Source organism: Diadema antillarum, unplaced genomic scaffold, assembly GCF_040938485.1.
Source record: "Diadema antillarum isolate AM-2024a unplaced genomic scaffold, OU_Dant_1.0 seq00001111_RagTag, whole genome shotgun sequence".
In the NCBI taxonomy this organism is placed as follows: Eukaryota; Metazoa; Echinodermata; class Echinoidea; order Diadematoida; family Diadematidae; genus Diadema; species Diadema antillarum.
In genome coordinates this window covers 584,980-591,917 of record NW_027271927.1, presented here as the reverse complement: position 1 = coordinate 591,917, position 6,938 = coordinate 584,980, and positions in this window count along the sequence as shown.

Here is a 6,938-nt window from a genome sequence, read left to right as displayed (position 1 = left end):
CTTTACCTATAAAAAAAGTGTTTCTTGATCGCATTTTAGGGTCCATTGCTCGTGGGTCCTGTGTGACTCGTGAGATGTATTATCTCATGGGCTGTAAGACTTGTGGGTTTCTATCTTGTGACATGCCCGTGTAGTCCCTGGCACAGAAGCTGCCATGGGACCGAGGGTTTTAAACCTACAAAGGACCAGGCAGTGTGTAAAGGATAAAATGCCTTGCCTAATCGGTTACAGCTCGTTATTCCAAAGATTCGTTATTCCGAAGGCTCTTTATTCCTAAGTTTCATTATTCCGAAGGTTCATTGTTCCGAATTTCATTTTCGGATTAACCAATCTTTGGAATAACGAACCTTCGGAATAACGCCACAAATTTTCGGATTAACGAACCCTTTTTCATTTTCGGATTAACGAACCTCTAGGTATAGGGAATTCCGTGTTTCGGATTAACGATCCTTCGGAATAACGACCCTTCGGAATAGCGAACCTTCGGAATAACGAACAGCACCCGCCTAATCACAAAAAGCTGCTCCACGCGGATAAAATTGACCCGCGTAAACAGACAACTAAGTACAACGAGTAAAAGACATCATGTATTGTCACATCTTGGGAAGACATTTTATGTTTTAAGGGTGTGGTCAACTTGCCAAACGATATGCACGTTTAAATCAGAGTCTTTAACCTTTAAGTTAAGCATAACGACCTTGGTAAAGAGAGAAGAACTGGAGCAAGAACGACAGCCCAAACCAAACAGGGTATACACTCGGTTGTGTGGGGGATCACATGAAGTGGGTGTTATAGTTCTTTGAGAAACCCTAAATGGAGGAAACGGAAACCTGAGGCAAGATAGTGATCGGGCGAAAGCTGTCCCCAGCAAAATTAAGTAACGGTTACGTTTTGGCGGGATAACGGTCTAAAACACCAACGAATCCGTGACCACAAGAATTTCATAATTCTACTGATAAGCCAAGGCTTACCATTACACCAAACAGACCCCATCAATCATAAAATTAAAGATATTTTTTTTTGGTATTTTCACCAGATTTTTACGCCGCTGCAGGTGTGGGGAAAAAACAAAAGAGTAAAGAAGCAATGCGGAAAGTTAACAGATGAAAAACAAAACACCACAGGCTATACACTCCGGCGTAATCCCTGCACTCTCTCGGACTACACAATAACGTGAACGTGTTTATTTTTCATTTTTTGCTTTGTTTTGCTTTTCTTTCAATCTTTGACGAGATGCTTCATATAAAGCGCTTGTATAGCAATCAGTTTCTCAGTGAGTGTTAACACCACCATCAGCTGAAGCACAACGATCAGTTTGATTCAGAAACTTTGAATGATGATGTATCTTTCAACAGCCTTTTAGTTTGAATTTTCGTCATTTTCTCATCACGCACGCCAGTGTTAGTTTTAATCCAAAAGTCTATTCCTTTAATTTTCACAATTTGAATTCTAATAATATTATAATTGAAGTTCAACTTCTTATCTTGAATCAAGATTTGATCGAGTGTTGACATTTTTTTAACTGTTCATTTGTTGGACCTTTTTACACCAAATGTATTATTCTGGAGCATTGTTTGTCCAAATACGTCGGATTATTTTGATTAGTGTTTTTTTTTTTCCCTATGATGTTTTGACTTTGCGAGAAGAAGTGCGCGGCAAAGAAGCAACTGATTTGTTGGAAAGGATTGGGTGTGTTCAAACACCAATTGTCTTAGCTCTAATCTTGTTTCCTGAATGTTTTTGAACTTGCAGTGCGTTCAACACGGAGCAGGGAGGGCCTAATAGGAGAAAGCTCTGTTTGATTTCACTTGCACCTCATCGCATATTTTGTCCAGTAATCATGAGCCAGACACCTGTACTAATCATCTTCGGTGAGTAGCATCCTTTCCCATGTCACTTTGCCATTCACGAAATTCATTCTAAGACATAATTTTCGACTGTATTTTGCCTCTTTTGACTTTGATTTTTGTATTCTCTAAATATCTGGTTTCTTACACGCTTGAATTCATCGTAACTTCAAAGCCCTGGCAGCATTTAAAATAATAAAAAGTGGTATTCATCCCATTTTTTGGTTTTGTCACCATTTTGGTGGTGACTGATAACATATACGGATACAATAAAAAAAAAGAATATGTGTTAACATGTGTAACTTAGACGTTCTTAGAATTTGGAAACGTATAGGAGTAATTGGGGATTTGAGTGTCGGTTGACTTTATTCTAGAAGCTTTCGCAGAAGGGAATCATATTTGTCGTTCCTTGTTTTTCCAGCAAAGTATCCCTTTCCGCAATATGTAAATCTTCTTACCACGAGTGTTGTGATTTAACGGTGTAACAGTATCTTGAAGTATTGCCAAGAAATGCTGGAGTCGATAGTAGCAGTTGGTCCTTGTTTTTTTCTTATTGTTTTTCAACAGATAGAATATGCGATCGATTTGTTGCGAGTTGATACGTAGGGAGAATCATTGTTTGTTTGTTTTTTTTTGGTAATGAAATACAATTCGCCAATATTTTCTTGATATAATACGCAAAGCGAGAAGCCGACGTGTTGAATACACTGAACAAAATGAGTAATTTTCAACTTTTTCTTCATTTTTTTTTTACCTGCTAGTAAAGAAAAGCATTATACCGGAGATAAACATAAGTTTTCACAATCCAACAACAAGTTAATCCTACATCTATTTGCTGATATGCGAACGTTTTCTATTTTAATCCTACTTTAAATACTTTTTTTGTCATAGCAAATATCGGTTATGATGATATCAGTAGATATTATACTAGTTTATCTTCTTACCTCCAAAGTCTCGTTAAAGGTCCTCTTTACCTTTGGGAGCAGTGAATTGAAAAATATTCGAGATATCTCATTTTTTTAATGCGTATGTGAAGGTCAGCTGTTTCACAAAAGATCCTACTATAAAACATTTTTGCAATAAAGCCTAAAATATATGGAGATATCACTATTTTTCTCACTAAACCCTAACTCTAGACAGTTTAATCTGGAAACATTTTATTATATCTATTGTTCACATTTTGTAGATTTACAATACTTAACATCGATTGTACTGGTTCAAATTTTTACATTGGATGTTTCTATATATTTCTATGTATTTAAACACTAATGCTGGGTTTTTGTTTCATCTGCAAATGGTAAATAATGCCTTCAAAGGGATGGTACAGTATTGGCTGAGATGAAAACTGGGCTTTAACTTTTTTTGCGAGATACCAAGAAAACACTTAACTTGTGAAAAAGTACAGAGCATACCATTTTAACAGGAATTCAAAGTTTATTTGATGAAAATTGGGTTTGGAATTGCTGAAACATCCAAAACAAAGTAAAACAAAACGATCGTAATAAAATGTGGGACCCACACTTTATTAGGATCGCTCTGTTCTGGATATCTCAGCCATTTCAAAATCAATTTTCATCAAGTAAACGTTGAAATCGTCATGGAATTACATGCTCTTTCATATTTCATAAGAGGTTTCTCACTATCTCACCAAATAATGATAAAACCTGAAGTCAAGTCTCAACCAAAACTATGCCATTCCTTTGAACTTAGACAAACCTCACCTATTATACGTCCAATCTGACATGCTTATCTATCTCCCACTTTCTTGAAACACAGTTATAAATTTCCTGGAGGTATATAATGTGAATGAAAAGACCCCCCCCCCCCAAAAAAAAAAAAAAAATGAATGTTAAAGGTGGGATACTTTACCCAACCCGTATTTCACAAGTTGGCCAAGTGTGAAGAAGAGAAGGGTTACGCCATCAACCTACATTTCGAGTATTTCATCATTGTCCATTGTCCATCCCCAGCAGAGATGAATGCAATGATGGTTCAAAAGAAATGTGCTGGGGTTGGGCAATGGATCGTTTTATGGCGTCTCTGAGCCAAATTCGTGTGTGCGTTGATGTGTGTCAATACTGTCTTTAAAATCGTTTTAGTTGTATTTCATCTTATGTTGTTGCTGTTGTTGATGATGATGATTACGACGAAATGGTTGTTGCTGTTGCTGTTGTTGTGGCGGCCATGTTATATAGCTGTACTATAGAATGTAACTCAATTCTCAAATTGAGCAAAGCGTTGTCTATTAGTATCATAGAAATAACTATTGAAAACGAACGAACTAACAGAATGCATTAAGTGCAGCATGATTTTGAGCCGTTATTTTGCTACATATAGACAGCAAACATTAATCTAAATCTGTAGTTTGTTGTGTGTGTGTGTGTGTGTGTGTTGGGGGGGGGGGGGGAGATCATGCCAAAAGCCGACCTATGCTGATTGTACGGCAGCTGATGTTTTTAACCATGATCGTCGCGAATGCAAATAAAAGCCACAGATTGAAGTATGAAACATGTGGACATTGAACATGTAATTTGCACATGTGCAACACAAAGGTCAAATGAGAATGTATGTGTCATTTGCCACTGACTTTAAAACTAGACTAAATTACAACGCACGGGAGTAAGTCATTCATCAACACTGTTTAGCAAAATCTCTCCGTGTATTCTATCAATAGTGATTTAATACAAGATGCCATGTTTCAACAAGGAATTCTTGATCACAACACATGTCCATGTTACTTGAAAGGCTGTGGTGTAGGGGTCTGATATTTAAAGACATGCGCTAACCATGAACTCCCCAATTAATGAAGTCCTTACTTATGCCATTTACTTATTTCTCATTCTACAACGCGTTGCAATACTGAATATTATCATTGTAGATTTATATTGAGATTTTTTTTTTGACGCCTAAGAAAGACGCCGGACAGAAAAGATTAGAACAGTTCTGCCTATAGCAATCGAATTGGGTGAAACAGTATTCAGTTTTAGATCATGCTTGAAGTAGGGTCCTTTGACAGTGTGGAAACTACTGTCAGTAAAAAAAAAAAAAAAGAGAGAGAGAGAAAGAATATGGTGTCTTCCCACACAAAGTGGACACAGAAGTCATGTACCTATGTGACTCTGCTGCTATTTGCTCAACACTCGTCTTGTTAAAATGCCTATGATAAATAGATGCACGTAAATAATTCACGTGTGCTGCGATATTGTTTCATCATGATCATAATGGATCGGTGCCCTCAACGAAACAGATATTATACAGAGTGTGCATACAATGCGTGGTACGGGGGACTTTCTAAAAAGCAAAATATGCATTTTTGTCACGTGCTTGTCCAATCTTGATTGGTCGCCTTGTTATGTCCTTGCGTGCAGGTCAAAGTGATAGTATTCATACAACGTTACTATGGTATGTGAGGATCAATGCTCTCAATATGCTGCGAGGGAGTTCAGGGTTTTCATGGAAGCTCTAAAAGGGGGCCGGGTTGAAGAAACACTTCTCAGTCTCGTGTTTGCAATCAGTTCGTGTATGCTTACAGGGCGCATAGGGACGCATGTCTCTAGAGTTAAAAATATACGTTGAATACTCTCAAAGCAAGAAAACTAAACCATCTTGATGGATAGAAATGACTTCTTGTATTGGAAATTAATAGAGAGTAAATTCCCTCAGGTTTGTGAAAGGCTACCTCAGGCATATCCTCGAGTTCCACATGGGCTTGAAAATTTTGCTTATTTTAAATGAGTATTGCTTTCCTTTATGTCTGCAATCATATTGACATGTTTAACATCTTAAGGTATAAGTTAAAATTTCGTCAGTTTTACATGTACACGACTCATGAAAAAAAAAAAATAGATTGAAAGTGGAAACGTTATCAGTGCACAAATTTTCATAGATTTTCACATGAACAGTTACTGTTCGATAGTCGATTTGCAAAAATCTGCAAGAAATTTGAAAACGTTTTAATTTCCCTCTATCTTTTTTACTGGATTTCAGCAAAATTTTAGCTTGTGCTAATTTTCCTATGGTTTTTTTTTTCTGCTTTTTATCTGAAATAACCCCAAAGTCATCTTTTATGCGGCAGCTATGACTAAAATCGGCAATCTCAATCAGACGTCAAGTAATATACACTCGTGTCAAGATTAGAGCTTGGCAAGTGCTTCTATTGATCTGTTTTCAGATGCTGATCTTCCAATTCTCTTCTGGGCCTATTCCCTTTGCCTTCTCCCTGACCCCCCCCCCCCCCCCCCCCCCCCCCGTGGCCTTTCTTTTCTTATTCATTTCTGTCAATACTATATAATTCCACCATAGGTGAGGTGGGTGAACGTTGGTGCCTCTCTTGGTGCAAGAGGATTTTTCATGTGACCTAGTCTCAATACTTCAAAGTTTCTGCTTGTGAATTAATTACAGGTAGTTGAAACCTCGAACCAACTAGTTCTTTGTGTGTCATGGTGGAGACCCCCTGTGCCACATTATTTTGAGACAGTACCATAGTCATTGTTTGGGAGAACATTCGGTGGTTGTTTTTTTCCAAATCTATGTAACTTTTAGAGATTTTTTTTTTTTTTTACATATCCTGGACCTGTAAGGGGCAAAGTGGTAGAGAAAATGCCAAGCTTTACTTTGATGTAAATAAATTATTGTATGACAAATCAATGATGGCTTTTCTTTCAATAATAGTCAGTACCTTCATTGTTGTAGATGCATGAATTTTGCACATAAAACAGTAACAGAAACTTAGAATCTATTCACAAATCCAGCAGGAAACACTGTGTGATATTAGTCTATTGTAACATACAATGCAAGCTACACGTGACCGGAGTAGAATCATGAGAAATGCAGTGGAATTTGGCGATTTATCGATCGGTTTGGGCGGGTTTGTGCTTTTGAGCAGAATATGCTATGTTGGCACGCCGTCGAGTGGGTCGGGCGTACGAAAGTGGCACATACAGAGCTAGGCAACTTTCCAGCTCTGAAGGGTGCGCATACGATGCATATGCTTCTTCTGATTCATTCCCCCCCCCCCTCCCGTGACTATCATGTCATAACTACAACAATATCATTTATTTGTACGTCACCGAATATGTGATTAGGCAGGTG